A 16,557-nucleotide genomic window follows, 5' to 3' on the forward strand; every position below is an offset into this window, starting at 1 on the left:
CCTATTGGACCATCGTCGTGTTATTGTAGTGCTCCGTCCTCAGACAGTCTGTAGAGGGGTCGGTTGAGTGTGGGTGACAGTGGGGGAGGGGACCAAGGACGCCAAGACAGCTGCTACTCACTGGTTATTCAGACCATTAGGCCAAAGAAGGCTTTATACTGTAGGAAGCCACATAATTATATCTGTGCGTTGGTTAGGTTTCCTTTGCTCAGCTTTACCCATGCGCTGAGTTAGCTGCGCCTACGATACAATTTAGACACCAAGGGGGCTTTGCCTACCAGACAAATTAATATGAGAGAAAGCGATGCAATTACTTGGGAAAACAGAGGCCAATAATGTCACATTGATTTGAAAACGTGTGTTTATCCGCTGGTGTTTCAGCAGCAGACACACCCCAAGGTCCTGCATGATGGAGGCGGATGAAAGCATGCACAGATGTGGGAGATGATTGAACGGCTCGGTCGTGCTGCTGAAGCAGATTCCCAAAGCTGGGAAACGTGCTCTTTTATATTATGTTCAAGGGGATGTCAATCATTATTATGGCCATCATTATCATCATCATCATCATGGCTAACATTAAGCCTTCAGTTTCTTTTTTTCATGGGATAGTTGCAAAGGCCTCCAACGTCTGTTAGAGGCAGTGTGTGTTCTCCTTTCTTGTACCTTAACCAGCCCAAGGGAGGTTCTATCTTTTCAGGAATATCTTCTTCTCATTCTTCACTCAAAGATGATCTCGAATGAAACAACTTGTAGCACAGTTAGTAAGTATACAACCTCAAAGCTTCTGAGGAACAACCGATGATGATGATGATAGGGGTGATGAAGTGTAATGGCTAGTTGTCTCCTTAGCAAGTCATGCAGAGCCTATGAGACACAGCGCCTGCAGAGTGCCTCTCAGCCACAGTCTCAGCCGCTGCTTCTAAAGCCCACTAGAAAAAGAAACCAAAGCACAGGCTTTGTGCTATTGTTTGTTTTGTTGTTATGTTGGTTGCATAACCCACGCCCGTTTCGTGTGTTTGATCACACGCATTTTAGGAAAGCGACGGTTAATACCGTTTGTTGTGATCGCATACATTCCAGATTTGCTTTATTGCTGAAACAACATGCCAAAGATCCCCTTTCGTCTTATACTGTAACAATTCATTTTGTGTTACAGTAACAAATCCAACTCATTGTGTGGTAGCTTTCCACCAACTGATTTTTAAGCCTCCAATTACAATGAACAATTACAATGAAAAAAAGCATAAAATAGTCTTTGAAGTTACATAATTTCTGTTGGTTTCATATGTCCTCAAAATAAGAGACAAAAGAAATTGACATTGAAAAGTAAACGCTGAGCTAATGTTTGAATTGTTCACTCTTTCCACTGAAGGCAGTTTCCAATACGCTTGGTCATGATGAGGGAATGAGGTGTCTCCAGTTTGTCCACCGCACAAATGTTTTGTTGCTAAGTCTGGTTCTAACTCCCTGGAGCCAAGGCAGCTGCGTCTGTGTGGTTGGGGATTGCTCATCTCTTTCATTCCGTGATGTGTACGTCGAGGCTGAAAGGTGATCCCCGCCTCTGCATTATGGCATTTGTAAAAGCTATTCAGCGCGGATATGAGGGCCCTGCAAAGAATGTGGAAATGTCAGATGAAGGATAGGTTTTACTTTTCTTTAATTAACTAATATCCTTTAATGATGATCAACTTTTCCCAACTACGTGTTTACATCTAGATAGATATTTTTCAGAGCATCATTTGTTCATATTAACAACTGCCAATGCATGGATCTGTCCCAATAACCCGCCTTCATCTGTTCTTCTCTCTGCCTCAAGTTGACTCATTCCCACAAAAGATGAACATCTTTAAAATAGAAAGGTTCGATAGATTTATTTTGTTTTCTCATCAAGATCCACTATTTCAGCACAGCTTATTTCAACAGATCTCTCTGTAGCACAGCACATACTTCATCGCGTTCTGTTGATGACGTCAGTTCCTTTTTTGAATGTTGCACTAAACATTCGAAAAAAGAAATAAAGCCTTTGAGTTTTGAAGTTCTCACTCGATGAAAGCTAAATTGTCATACAGCTGTATCGGAAGAAGCACGATGTTACTGAGAGCTTAAATGATGGTTTGATAGGGACTAACATCATGTGAATAAATAATGCACAGTCCTACGGCTTGACACGGAGCGGGCTAAATTTACCCCCATCACTGGATGTTTTTCTTCGGCTACAAAGCACCCCTGCAAGTTCAAATGCCTAAAGCTGCTCTGTGTCATTATTAGTATTATTACTAGGGCTGTCAAAAATAGTGCGTTAACGGCGTTAATCAGCTGTTTGTTGTTAATTACGTCAATTTTTTTGACGCATTTCACGCATGCGCAGTGTGACAAATTATTCAGGTCAGTAAAGTGCCTCTTCCTCTAGGGAATGCACTTCATCCTATACAACACATTACTGCCACCTGCAGGCATATGTCAGGCCGTCAGGTTCAGCAAGTCGTTTGCGCCAGAGACCCGCACATCCCCCCCCCCCCCTCCCCGTTCTCGCGCAGCAGAACAGAGAAAAAAAGCTCTGCCCAGCAGAGCTTGGCTAAGAGCCGCGCTGAGGTAGAGGACCATCGGAGAGACCCGTAATACTGTTCTGAAACATGCGGAGGAAGGGAAGCCAATGCGATCTAAATCCTCCCAGGTATGGGAATATTTCACACTGAAATGGGGGGTGCTAGCGGATTTCTTTGCAGCGCCAGTCGTTCTAATCGCCGCGCTCGACTTCAAGGTGTAACCTTTATTATTGTTCGGTCTGAAACGGCGCGCCCAGTGACGGGTGGTGCAGCAATATTGTTGTTCGGGTGGAAATCGGGAGAAAGGTCGGTCCGGGAGATTTTCGGGAGGGGCTTTGAAACATCAGGAGGGTTGACATGTCTGGTCATGTCTGGTCATCGCAGCCCTGAACCATCAGGAGCACAAACTCACAGCAGAGTGGGATAAACTGCAGAGGCTCGAGACCCTTCTAGAGCCATGCAGGGAAATCAGTCTGTGACTTATCAAATAACATTGCTTTGATTATTTTCTGAAATGAATTAAAAAATCAAATATCAATAACATGTATTTATGTAAAAAAAAATAATGATGATAATAATGATAATTATGTATCTGTGTCCTGTTATTTATCTTTAGTATGCATTTCAGAAAGAAAAAATGATTAGGATTCAGGTGTGATTAATCATGATTAATCCACTGAAAATTCTGATTAATTTGATTAAAATTTTTAATCATTTGACAGCCCTAATTATTACATGTGTAAATCTCCTGTAATCTCTGTAAGAAACTTGACTCAACAGTCCGGGGGGCAACATAAGCACCTGACTGGGGGAATATTGCCACCTTAGCACTCAGGAGGGTCTTTTTTTTATCAAAGCCGCCAGACTCCATCCTCTCCGTCATGCCTCTTTCCAAGTTGGTCGGCTGAATGGAGGAATTGAACCTTTCGAGCTGAGCTCAAAGAGCCTGCTGGAGGTGGAGATTGGCTGGAGAAATACACGTTTGATTTACGAAGGCCTTTTGCCTCTCGTGGAAAAAAAGGTTTTTTCTTGAAGCGGTCCCCGTCTCCGGAGGGAGCCAATAGAGCCGAGTCCTGCAGCGCTGGACAGGATGCCGTACATCAGCTCGCCAGGCAGGGTTCACACACATAAACATTCTCCACATGTATACAATCTGCCACAAAACACTATCGTGCAGCAACATAAATTCATGCATACTAGCATAATGGAGCTGTCCATGGATCAATTGAACCAATGAATATGAATATGAATGAAATGATATGTGAGGATTTGTTCCTTTTTCTGTATTGAAACTTGATTATCTTTGGGTGTTGGCCATTTTTGTCGGAAGAAATGAGGAATTTGTGTTTCCAAATCTCCTTCTGACTGCATAGTCAGTCAGAGAGCTCCAGGGATGGAGTGAATAACTAATAATCAAATGTATAACTTTTCAGCTCCAGATGTTATCTGAAAGGCTTGCGCTGCATTAAAGAGGCTGCTTTGGTGTTCCGTGCTTACAAATACATTTAGTTTCTGCAAACGCTGCTGGTCTCATCACTTGTTATTGTCAGGAATCAGGAATCAGGAACATTTAATACCAAAGTATGTTAGACATACAAGGAATTTGACATGGCGGGTATACATTGGACAACAAGAGAAATAACACAGTATCCAACACTAATTGGCAACAGTTTTGCTAATGGTAAGTTGGGAATGGAGGTGCTGAATATACACTCACCTAAAGGATTATTAGGAACACCATACTAATACTGTGTTTGACCCCCTTTCGCCTTCAGAACTGCCTTAATTCTACGTGGCATTGATTCAACAAGGTGCTGAAAGCATTCTTTAGAAATGTTGGCCCATATTGCTAGGATAGCATCTTGCAGTTGATTTGTGGGATGCACATCCAGGGCACGAAGCTCCCGTTCCACCACATCCCAAAGATGCTCTATTGGGTTGAGATCTGGTGACTGTGGGGGCCATTTTAGTACAGTGAACTCATTGTCATGGTCAAGAAACCAATTTGAAATCATTCAAGCTTTGTGACATGGTGCATTATCCTGCTGGAAGTAGCCATCAGAGGATGGGTACATGGTGGCCATAAAGGGATGGACATGGTCAGAAACAATGCTCAGGTAGGCCGTGGCATTTAAACGATGCCCAATTGGCACTAAGGGGCCTAAAGTGTACCAAAAAACATCCCCCACACCATTACACCACCAGCAGCAGACTGCACAGTGGTAGCAAGGCATGAGGGATCCATGTTCTCATTCTGTTAACGCCAGATTCTGACTCTACCATCTGAATGTCTCAACAGAAATCGAGACGCATCAGACCAGGCAACATTTTTCCAGTCTCCAACTGTCCAATTTTGGTGAGCTCTTGCAAATTGTAGCCTCTTTTTCCTATTTGTAGTGGAGATGAGTGGTACCCGGTGGGGTCTTCTGCTGTTGTAGACCATCCACCTCAAGGTTTTGCATGCTGTGGCTTCACAAATGCTTTGCTGCATACCTCGGTTATAACGAGTGGTTATTTCAGTGAAAGTTGCTCTTCTATCAGCTGGATTCAGTCATTGATGCATTGAAGCAACTGCCATGTGATTGGTTGATTATATAATTGCATTAATGAGAAATTGAACAGGTGTTCCTAATAATCCTTTAGTGTATGACAGAAACCATTTTGTCACAGGAAATGTTCACACTTCCACATACTCATATAGGGAATAAACCCTGTTATATCGGCCAAGACCTCTTCACTTAATGTCTTCCTGAGGAAATGTTCAAAGGTGCCTGATGCCTGGAAACAAACTTTTGGGACTGAAGGTTTTTAATGAGCCAACCAAGACATGAGCATGAACTGAGGGATGGCTGGAGGTAAACAGAACACATCACTTGCATTCTAGCCTGTTTAATGAGATTCTTAAATGGCACTGCCGTGTAAATAAACTGTGGACTCTAAGAGGGTTATGATGAAGTCATTATTAGAGGGAAATGGAAACCTATCACTCAAACTGTTTTCATTTTTAATCATTGGTTTGGTAGATGACAAAATGTTTTTTTTGGCATAGCTGTGTATTTGTTTCCACCGATCAAGAACCATCTTCACACAAATAGCGGCGATTAAAGCCGATTTAACAGGCACGAGACGTCTTACTTGTTTCCGGTCACAGATTAAACAGAGGTAATTGGTGTAACGCTGAAGGTTCACAGCAGCATGTTGAGCAGATTGACGCGGTTCTGATGGGTTAAGGTAGCTACTGGAGGGACTCTCTGAACAGAACAGTGCTTTTATAAAGGTCATGAAGCCCGAAAGATTTTAAATGAAAATGTAAAATTCAGATTGAGTACAAAAATAACTTTCATGAAAGAGGACTGTGTGTCCTTATGGGGCACAGCCAGCTATTGTATCTCTACATAACAAGTAACGTGAGTCTATTGTGCACAGCAGCACGTCACCAAAGCATCAAATTGCTGGTGTCTTTTTTATGTGTATTAACTGATAGCTACATTGTTAAGGCTCTCTAAAAATTCTCTAAATAAATCAACACACTTAAAATCAAACATGCAAAGATGAATGAAGATGGTCTAGGGTCAGCTATGTCAGCTGTAACTCTGGATTAAAGGCTGACTGAATGAGAAATAAAGGGTCCAGATGTTCACCATGTTAAGAAACAGCACCCTTTCATATTCACTCAAGAGCTAAAACCAACCTCTGTGCAACAGATCAGACGATCAAATTGCAGGAGAAATACATTTAGCTGGACTCAAGTCATGACGCCTGTCAAATGCTTATGTAGAGACAAACAGCTCTTTGTGGAATTCCAAAATTGGAGCTGAATTGGACTTTTCGCTGCACACTGTGTCCTCGTCTTTGGTGAAGGGAGGGAAGGTGGCACGTCGTCTAGTTGGGCTCCACTCCACCAATCTGGAGTGGGAACAAAGGTGAGTAAATATCCTGCCTGTGAGGCGGACAGAGGTGGAGATTAAGCGTCCACCTCGCCCCGGCTGGGCCCGCCTCCCCGAGCCGCAATCTGTCAGTCACAGACTGCGGGACAGCCGCTGCGTCCAGGTGACCTCACCTCCTCCGTCAACACTGAGTCCCATTCATTCGCAACTGGGAGAATACATCGTGCAGAAGGAGGATTGGGCAGGGCTTCAGAAAAAGAGAAGGGAAGGGGAATGGGAGTTGGACACAGCGTTCTCATCGCAGGGACATTGGCAGAAACACCCAATGTGCTCGCCTGCACCTGTAAAACGGAATAAACAACAGAGCTGCCACATGAATATGTTCATGAGTGACTCATACAATTCTGATGTTAATTGTTTAATTATGTCTTCTCAAAATCTCACTAAATGGTGTATTCAAAAGGTTTGTGCTGTATTCAACCGACACATTGCTTTATTATTAGTTAATCAATTAATTATGTTGTCTTGATTGACTGACCAATTAATTGACCTCATCATTTAAATAAATAAATGTGAGAAAAAAAAACTTGTATTTGAATGTGCTTCAGATGTTTGGGGTCAAAATGCAAAAATCACAGCCAAAGTTCAGTTGGAGACGGCGACCTCGGACAGATGTGACTCCGTTGGGGATGATACTTTAAAGACAGCTCAAATTAGCAACCGCCCCAGGGGATTTGTTTGAGCTTCTCATTATCACTGACAACTCGTGTGGTTTCTTTCATTCGGACGCTTTGCTTTATCTCAAATGGGAGCGTGTAATGCGGTGATGAGGTTTTTATTCATCCAGTACATCAGGCTGCGACCTTCAAATGGATGTTCCCATACACTGTGCCAACAACTACGCACCCTCCCTCCCCCAAACACACACACACACACCTTGTCTCTACCGAGCATTATTGTGAAGGCTTGCTGTTTCACAGTGAATCAGGTGTTGTTGTAGCGGCAGCACAGTGTGCTGACTCAAAGTGACATGGCACATGTCCAAGGTCATCATTACCCTGCAAGCTGCTGTTTCTGCAAGTTTATGCTTCTGCGTTTTCAGAGAGCCCCTTGCGCGCCCCTTGCGTTCCTTTTCACCCTCTCTTGCATGCTTGTGTGATTCGACCCATTTTGCTAAACTTGCGTCAAACACTTCACCAGCTCACGCAGCCCGTAAGGCTGTGATTGTTCTGCTAACTACATCCTTTCAGGAGTCTCACATTTCCACTTTCATAGCTTAATCCCGCCATTATTAAAACGAAGATTTTTTACGAGAGAAATATCAGTTTGAAGAGTTTTTGTCAGAAGAAATCCGTAACTATGATGACTTATACAACCCGTCATGGGCGGACTATAAGGACGCAATGATGGTGTCATTATAGTGGTGCAGATCTCTGCTAACGTTTGCCAGGCAAGGGGTGAACAAAGTTGTGGAGGAAAATACGGAGACAAATATGTCCATATGTCCTGGCAGTGAATTGTTTTGCAACACGCGCAAGCCTTTTTGGAACCATGAATTGAAACAAGTCCGTCGACACAAGACGCAGACGCACACGCAGAAGCATGTTCCAGCCGTTAAATACTTCCAGCTACCACCACTATGCTACCATTACTATGCTTCTTTTTCTTTTGTTAATGTTTTAATGTCATCCAGGATTTTCTATTAGAAAGTCACGTTTCACAATTTTCTCCGTAGTTTTAGCTTTTAGCAGTAGCTTTACTGACATTTCCAGGCGGCAGTTGAGGTGTTTTCTGATTGGGTCGAGTTTGTGCTATTTGGGAGTATGAACCGATTTCCTCACGGAATACTTTGACATTTTCAGATCTACAGAAAGATCAATTTCACTCACGGGTCTGCTAAGCTACCACCTTTACTCCTCATACATAGCTCATACATAGAGTGTGGTTTCAATGTAACTCTCCGAAACAATATAAATAAGCTTTTTTATTCTCAAAATGTTAAACTCTTCCTCAAAATCGTGATCCATATTTTCTTTTGCTCAATCCACACAAACTCTTGTATGGATTGTGATTCATTATTACACCCATGCTATTCTTCTTCTTCTTCTTCTTCTTCTTCTTTTACATTACATGTCATTTAGCTGACGTTTTTATCCAAAGCGACGTACAATAAGTGCATTTCCACATAGATACAAACTCAGAAAACAAGTAACAAGAAAGTACATTTTTCATCAAATAAGCAGTTACAAAACATGTTATAGAAAAGTGCCATTATAAGTACAATTTAAGTGCTACCATTTGTTAGTGCTACGGTTTGCTAGTGTTTTAGTCAAGGTAGAGTCTAAAAAGGTGTGTCTTGAGTTTTCGACGGAAGATGTAGAGGCTCTCTGCAGTCCTGATGTCATCGGAGAGCTCATTCCACCATCTCGGAGCCAGGACAGCAAAGAGTCGCGATCTCGTTGAGTGCTTTTCTCTCAGTGAGGGAGGAACAAGCCGCTTGGCAGATGCAGATCGAAGTGTGCGAGTTGGGATGTAGGGTTTCACCATGTCCTGGATGTAGACTGGTCCCGATCCATTCACAGCATGGTACGTCAGTACCAATGTTTTGAACTGGATGCGGGCAGCTACTGGTAACCAATGAAGTGAACGGAGAAGCGGTGTGGTGTGGGAGTATTTCGGAAGGTTGAAGACCAGTCGAGCTGCTGAATTCTGAATGAGCTGCAGTGGTCGTATGGCGGTACCTGGGAGACCCGCCAGCAGAGAGTTGCAGTAGTCAAGGCGGGAGATGACAAGCGCCTGAATCAGTACCTGTGCCGCCTTCTGAGTGAAGCCTCTTTCTCTGAGCCTCTTTCATTCATTCATTTCATTTCTCTGCCCTTGTTTCATCCCCTTGTCCCTTTCCAATCTCCTGCATGTGTGTACGCAAAGCCAATCGGATACCCGCCGCTCATTTTTCTCAGTCCTTTCAACCAATTAGCGTGGACAGCAAAGGCCTCCAACATGAGCTTGGAGGAGGGCCCGTAAAAAAGCAGATTTTTGCGAGCCGAATCCACCCCCGCGTCTTATCTCGTCCCCTGCGGCTTTTGGCCACCATACAGCGTGACCAAAAGGCTTTGTTGCCGGATAATGGCCGGTCCGAGCTGCTTTCACGGGGGGGGGGGGGGGGGGGAGGGGGGCACTGGGATGGTTCCTGCTGTGTGCGACTGGGAGAAACTGGGGCATAGAGTCCAAAGCAGAGTGGGCTCAAACTCCCCACTCACTCATTTTATGTGCGAGAGTGACTCTGAACTGCGTGCACATGAACGCTTAACGTCAGTGGTTTTAAGCGGGGTTGTTAAACTCCACGACCGATTACATGAATCATATTTGATGAATTGGGCCCCGAACTGAAAGCACATCTGCTACTCTGCGCTCGCCTGCGCCGTTACTCACGTTGTTTTTGTTTGTTTATCTCCAAATATGGATTTACATTTCATTTCCGCTGCATGCTTAGTCGTTGATGTCTGTGAGATTCTTATCCTGAAGCACATAGTCGCTGAAAGAGAATGCAACGATGTTGTTTACAAGTATGCAGGAGATGTTGTAAATTAACCCTGCAACCAAAGCTGCAGTCTTAAGAGATGAAACGTTCCATTTTACACAGTTAACAGGATCAGGAGGTATCCTATGGAAGACAAAAAATGTCTTAAAATAAATAAATGCGTAAATACACATATAAATAAATAAATGCTTAGATAAAAGAATAAATACATTTTATGTATGTAATAATATAGTTTTACATCTAAACAGAACATAAATCAATCAATTTCTAAATTTCTGTATTGCTACATTTATTTCTCCATTTCTATATTCCTTCATTTTTTTATGCGTGGATTTCTGTGGCCGTATCTTTAGTAAATGAGCTCAGGCGGTCCAAACCTCATTCTTGAGCAGGATTGGTCAAGTAGAGAAGCGAGACAGAAGCAATCGATCCCAGCAGCTGCTAGCAGCGATCATCCCTTCGACCGGGTGGGATGTAGCTGAGCAGCTTGGGAACTGTGAGTTCCTGTTTAATGTGTAGGCAGCACAACAACAGCAGTTGTTTAGCTAACGCTTGTTTAGCTAACGTAGCTAACCTAAAGTCGTCCTCCTCCTCGTCCTCCTCCTCGTCCTCCTTGCTGCCGCCGCCGTCGTTGTCGTCCTTGCCGCCGCCGTCCACCTCATTGTCATCGCTGCCGCCGTCCTCCTCATCGTCGTCCTTCTCGTCGTCCTCCTCGTCGTCCTCCTTGCTGCCGCCGCCGCCGTCGTTGTCGTCCTTGCCGCCGCCGTCCTCCTCATCGGCATCGCTGCCGCCGTCCTTCTCGTCGTCGTCCTTCTCGTCGTCCTCCTCATCGGCATCGCTGCCGCCGTCCTCCTCGTCGTCGTCCTTCTCGTCGTCCTCCTCGTCGTCGTCGTCCTCGCCACCGCCGTCCTCCTCCTCCTCATCGTCATCGCTGCCGCCGTCCTCCTCATCGTCGTCGTCCTCCTCATTGTCATCCTCGTCGTTGTCCTCCTTGTCACCGTCCTCCTCGTCGGCGTCCTCCTCTTCGGCGTCCTCCTCTTCAACGTCGTCCTCCTCGCCATCCTCCTCGTCATCCTCCTCGTCCTCCTTGCTGCCGCCGCCGTCGTTGTCGTCCTTGCCGCCGCCGTCCACCTCATTGTCATCGCTGCCGCCGTCCTCCTCATCGTCGTCCTTCTCGTCGTCCTCCTCGTCGTCCTCCTTGCTGCCGCCGCCGTCGTTGTCGTCCTTGCCGCCGCCGTCCTCCTCATCGGCATCGCTGCCGCCGTCCTCCTCGTCGTCGTCCTTCTCGTCGTCCTCCTCATCGGCATCGCTGCCGCCGTCCTCCTCGTCGTCGTCCTTCTCGTCGTCCTCCTCGTCGTCGTCGTCCTCGCCACCGCCGTCCTCCTCCTCCTCATCGTCATCGCTGCCGCCGTCCTCCTCATTGTCATCCTCGTCGTTGTCCTCCTTGTCACCGTCCTCCTCTTCGGCGTCCTCCTCTTCAACGTCGTCCTCCTCGCCATCCTCCTCGTCATCCTCCTAGCCGTCCTCGTCGTCGACTTCCTTATCGTCATCGTTGTCCTCCTCCTCCTCCTCGTCCTCCTCGCTGCCGCTGTCCTGGTCGTCGACCTCCTCCTCGTTGGTATCGTCCTTGTCATTGTCATCCTCATCATCGTCGTCCTCCTCCTCCTTCTCCGCGTCCTCCTCACTGCTGCTCATTGTCGTCCTCCTCGTCGCTATCGTCCTCCTCATTGTCGTCCTCCTTGTTCTCGTCTTCCTCGTCATCGTCGTCCTTGTTGTCGCCTTCCTTGTCGTCCTCCTCCTCGCTGTCCTCGTTGCCATCGTCCTCGTTGTCATCATCCTCCTCATCGCCCTCGCTGTCGCCCTCCTCCTCGTCCTCCTCCTCATCATCGTCGTCGTATGCGCCCTTAATTGTGGACGGTCCCTTGCGTTTGCTTATTTCATTCATAGCCAAATATCGCACTTACTGATCTCTCTTTCCTACACTGCCGAAGCTAAAGCCAATGTATCTTCATTAATAACGTTTACGCTTTGTATGCTTTATTGGCAACGTATGCGTACGCACAGGTGATTCTGATTGTGTCCTTAGCCTGCCACAACACCATTGGAGATCTCAGCCTTCCTTTGCTGGGCCCGGACTGGTGCTGACGAAAAAGGAACTCCTGTAAAGCTCTCCAACATGGCCGCTGCTCACACACCTCCTCATCATCGAGGCCTCCACCTCGCACTTGATTGTTTTTCAGCCCAGAAGGTTCGATCGAGGCATTGTGTTCTTGATCCGTCTGGGAAGCACCAATGAGCTACACCTCCTCCAGCAACCTCAGAAATAAACTTGATACCAGGCCAGAAGCAAATCATTGGCTTTATAACCCAAAGTAAAACCGGCACCTTGGATCTGCTTCACTCGTTGGGAACCTGAACTGTTTGATGGAAACTGTGACCTGTGGAGACAATAACAAGTTACTTTCTGGGATGAGTTTTCCACAGAGATGACATGAGAAATGAAAAAGGGTGCCCTCACTATGTCGCACCTGCTGTAGTACTGCTGTAGTACTCTAGATATGTGCTGTCTTTGTTGATGCTACCAAATGGAAATATGATTACCCTAATAGCTGCACAAAGGCTTACCGTGAGTCAGCTTAATCTTGTGGTACTAAAGACTTTAGCAGGGATAATGAGTGACGGGCAGAGTTTCATCCTAATATACACATCAGCATTCACCAGCAATTCACCAGCAACATGTAATCATGCATTCGTTATATAACGCTGCCTAAAAGCATTACATTTGCTATTTTTCTGAAATGGAAACTAAATGGTTTAATACACAAAATGGAAATGGAGATATCCTGCAGCTTAGCGTAAAGCTGCAAAGAATTACAGATTACCAACTCTGAATTTAAATGGTGCTGTTTAACCCCGCTTTGCATGGTCCGCCTTCTGTTATGGTAAATGGGAGAAGCTGCATCAGCTCGGTGTCAATGAGGCCGCTAACAGCACAGGGCCACTGCGAGGTCCGGGTGCTGATGGAGAGTTGACATGGGGGGGGGTCATCTATTTATTGCATTCATACGCATCAAACCACGGGCACTTGGCGAATGCTGAGTCAGGAGTCGGAATGTGGGCTGGATGCTGAAATTCATACTTCAGGCTGGATTTTAACCCCATGACAAAATGGAGAGGGTAAGCAATGTGTTACAAAAAGGAGAGTGACAAAATGAGCAGTTGATTCGTCTGTTATGTCATCGGGCCTGTTGAAATTGTCGTCCTCAATTATTTTTGAGTGAGATAATTAAGTCCACAAAATTAACCCTGATGATGACGTAACAGGTTGGGTTTGAGATTTCATATATACCACAGAAAGCATGTGAAAAAAACTTTTAAAGATGTTCATTTAAGAGGCAGGGGAAGACTAAAAATGCTAATGAGTTGCATTATGGGAGTAGTAGGATTCTGTATTTTTGCACATTGACCAAAGATAGTTTAGATATCCTGGCCGGGTTGCATAGATGTATCAAATTCTTAAATAATTTTCAATTCCAGATTAATTTGTGCTAGTTTCAATAAAAATTATCCCATTAAAGTTGAACCTTTAAACACAAAAAATGTTACAAGAGGTGGAGGTGAGTGTGTAACCACAGCGGTACAAAAGCAGGATTTGAGGCGCTGTGAATTTACAATACTGCGATGTCTTGAGAGGTTGGGATCATGAGGGGAAAATAAAGACGACAACCAATGATTCAAAAACTTTTATCTGACAAATGGCTAATAACGCCAATATTTAATTTTTCATGATAACTTTCAAGGTTAATCCCATTTCCTGTGCCGATTTGAGGGTGTCGGGACAGAGGATGTTGCATGTGTACAGACAAATTTGTAATTTGCGATTTTGGGATATACAAAATAAAATGAATTGAATGTAATCCATAACTGGGTTATCCTTCATTCATATTCTTGACATTTCCAGTGACGATCATCACTGCTGCCCTCCATCGTTTCTCCTTCCTCCGGAGAAAGTCACTTGTGCCTCCTCTCCAAACATGCGGGGCTGTTGCGTACACCCGGGACTTGCTCAACAATATTCAAACAGGAAAAAGCACATCAGGGTAATTGAAGGTCTCCCAGCGCACGTTGCTCAGCATAATTAGGCAACGGTTGGGATGCAAAGGGGTGTAAGGAGGAGAGGAGGAGGGAGGGAGAGCAGCGCGGCGAACGAGCCAAGAACGCACTAGTAGGTTGTTACTGTTAGGTGCTGTCTGAAAAGTCCCCAAACACCATCACACCATCACGCACAAGGGTTACGGAGCCTGGAACTGCATTCCCCCCTCTGAGGCCTCCCAAAATAAAACCTCCACCCCATTAGCTATGCACCCTGGAACGTCCACCTTTTCACTGTTCCTGCATGTCGAAACAAGTATTTTCAGGTTCTATTTCAATGTTTATTAGTTGCATGTGTTTTGGACTGGGCCCGGATCAGCTGCAGTGTATTCAAATGAAAATTGCCCACACATGGAAGGATTGATTACATTTTTCGGTGTAAATCTGGCTGTGACATAATATCAACAACGAGATGGCATAATTCAAACAGGCTCTGTGGAATTCGATCTAAATATAGTCTTGATATTCTTTTATGTTTACAATAGTGGGAAGTTTGGTTGTTAGCTCCTGCCACTTCATTATCTCAGCCTCCAGCCATTCTGATTCCTTCTACACAGGAAGTGGCACAGTGTTCACTCGCTTAGTCCTGACATCTTTTTTTACGTAATTCATTTAATGAATCATTAGATGAAATGCTTTAACAGGCTATAAATATAAAGTAAGGATCCCCCGGTTAGTGATGGAGACAATGCTGCATTTCATTCAGAGGTTTTAAAAATAAGACTAGTAAATGTAAGAGTTAAAAATGTAACAGCAACATAGATTGTTAAAGTGTTTTTCATGATGTCGTAATTCCCTTTGAGTTTTTGGTTGTGCATTGTCTTCAAAGTCTCGTCTAGAAGAAAGAGTTTGACATCCATCTGAGCTGTGTGTGGGTGTGTCTGAACCTCTAGCGTTAAGGTGACTTGAGGTTACATCTTTGATGTTGAGGACCTTCAGTCAGTTTCCTGTTGGCATTTTGTTGGCATGGGACCAATTGGTTTCATATTTTTCTTAAAGCTACAGGCTTTCCTATTAGATAAGTGCAAGGTGGGCGAAGGCTTCGTTCCAGCCTGTATAGCCGTGGGGTGAAGTTTTAGAGACTTTTGAATTCAGTCGTAGCACAATAAGAGCTGTGTTTTTGCCGTTTTAATATTCAACAGCCCGATGGACCCCTGTGGGGCAGCATTATAAACGTGTCTCCCTCCTGACTATTTAAAGCGTTTTCCAGCAGTCTGTAGACACGACTAAATATAGTCTTGTATGTTACTATGATGGACTTGGCAGGAGCTCCAGACAGTCGGAGTACTGTGCAACAAGGCCGCAGGAATTCCTGATGTTGTAATATGAAAAAACGGGAGCCCTCACGGATGTAAACTTTGGGTAGGAATTTCACCGAGGTGCAGCCGAGCTGAGTGGAAAAGCAAACTCCTCACATATTTCACGGGCGACGAGGAAAATTGCAGACAGTCGGGGCACCTTTAGCGGAGCGAGAGGAGAGACGGTTGCACTTTCACACTTCATTGTGGTTCATATCGTCTGATGTTTATTAATCCAGAGGACATCAAAATCTGATTTTAGCTTTTTTTTTTGCATAGAATGGCAGGCAGAGAGGGACATTGAGTTGAAGTATTCAAGTTTTAAAGAATAAAATTGGCAAATATAATCAGTTTCATTTTTCTGGTTAGCTGTGTTAATTCATTTTTTCTATATTGTTTCAACTTTTTCCTCATATTCTTCTAATTTATTTTCATATGCCGCTACTACATCCAAATTGTACTGCCATTTTGTCCTCAAATAAAAAGAAAAAAGTTTTTTTTTAATATATATTGCAAAAGGGCATACTAGCTAAGATTTCAGATCTGTGAGAAAACTTGCTTGTAACATCTGAAAGATGTATCTATTTTTAATATTCATGACCAAAACTCTCTATCTGGGGAGTAATAACCAAAGGTGTTGGCAGGAAACAGTAGTTTGTTGGATCGTCGGCTGATGGAGAAAACAATTTCATCCACATGAGGCTAAGCTTCAAATATTTACAGTCGGGTTTTCAAATTCTCATGTAACCCTCCCCCTCGGCACCTCCATGAATAGCGGAATACCTGCAGAGCAGAAATGAGCTGTTCACGAAATGTTTGTGTGTGCATTATCAACTCCTGCTAGACGTTCTTTGTGTACAGTAAAAAGTCCCCGGAGAGACTTCCCCATGTCAAACCTCCCTGTTCTGCTCATGTTTTATTCACGCTTTGGATTTTGCAGGGGCCTGATTGCATGTCCTGGACTTTTTTCCCCCTCATCTTCTTCTTCTTTATCTTCTTCTCTGCACTGTTTGTTGTTTCTCAGTCGAACAGAATAATGCATCACAATGTTTGCCACCAAACAATGTTACCACACTGCCGACAGTGTTACAGATGCTCATTAGGAAAAAAAATACACACAGCCTATGTGCTCT

Source organism: Pungitius pungitius, chromosome 21 (assembly GCF_949316345.1).
Source record: "Pungitius pungitius chromosome 21, fPunPun2.1, whole genome shotgun sequence".
NCBI lineage: Eukaryota > Metazoa > Chordata > Actinopteri > Perciformes > Gasterosteidae > Pungitius > Pungitius pungitius.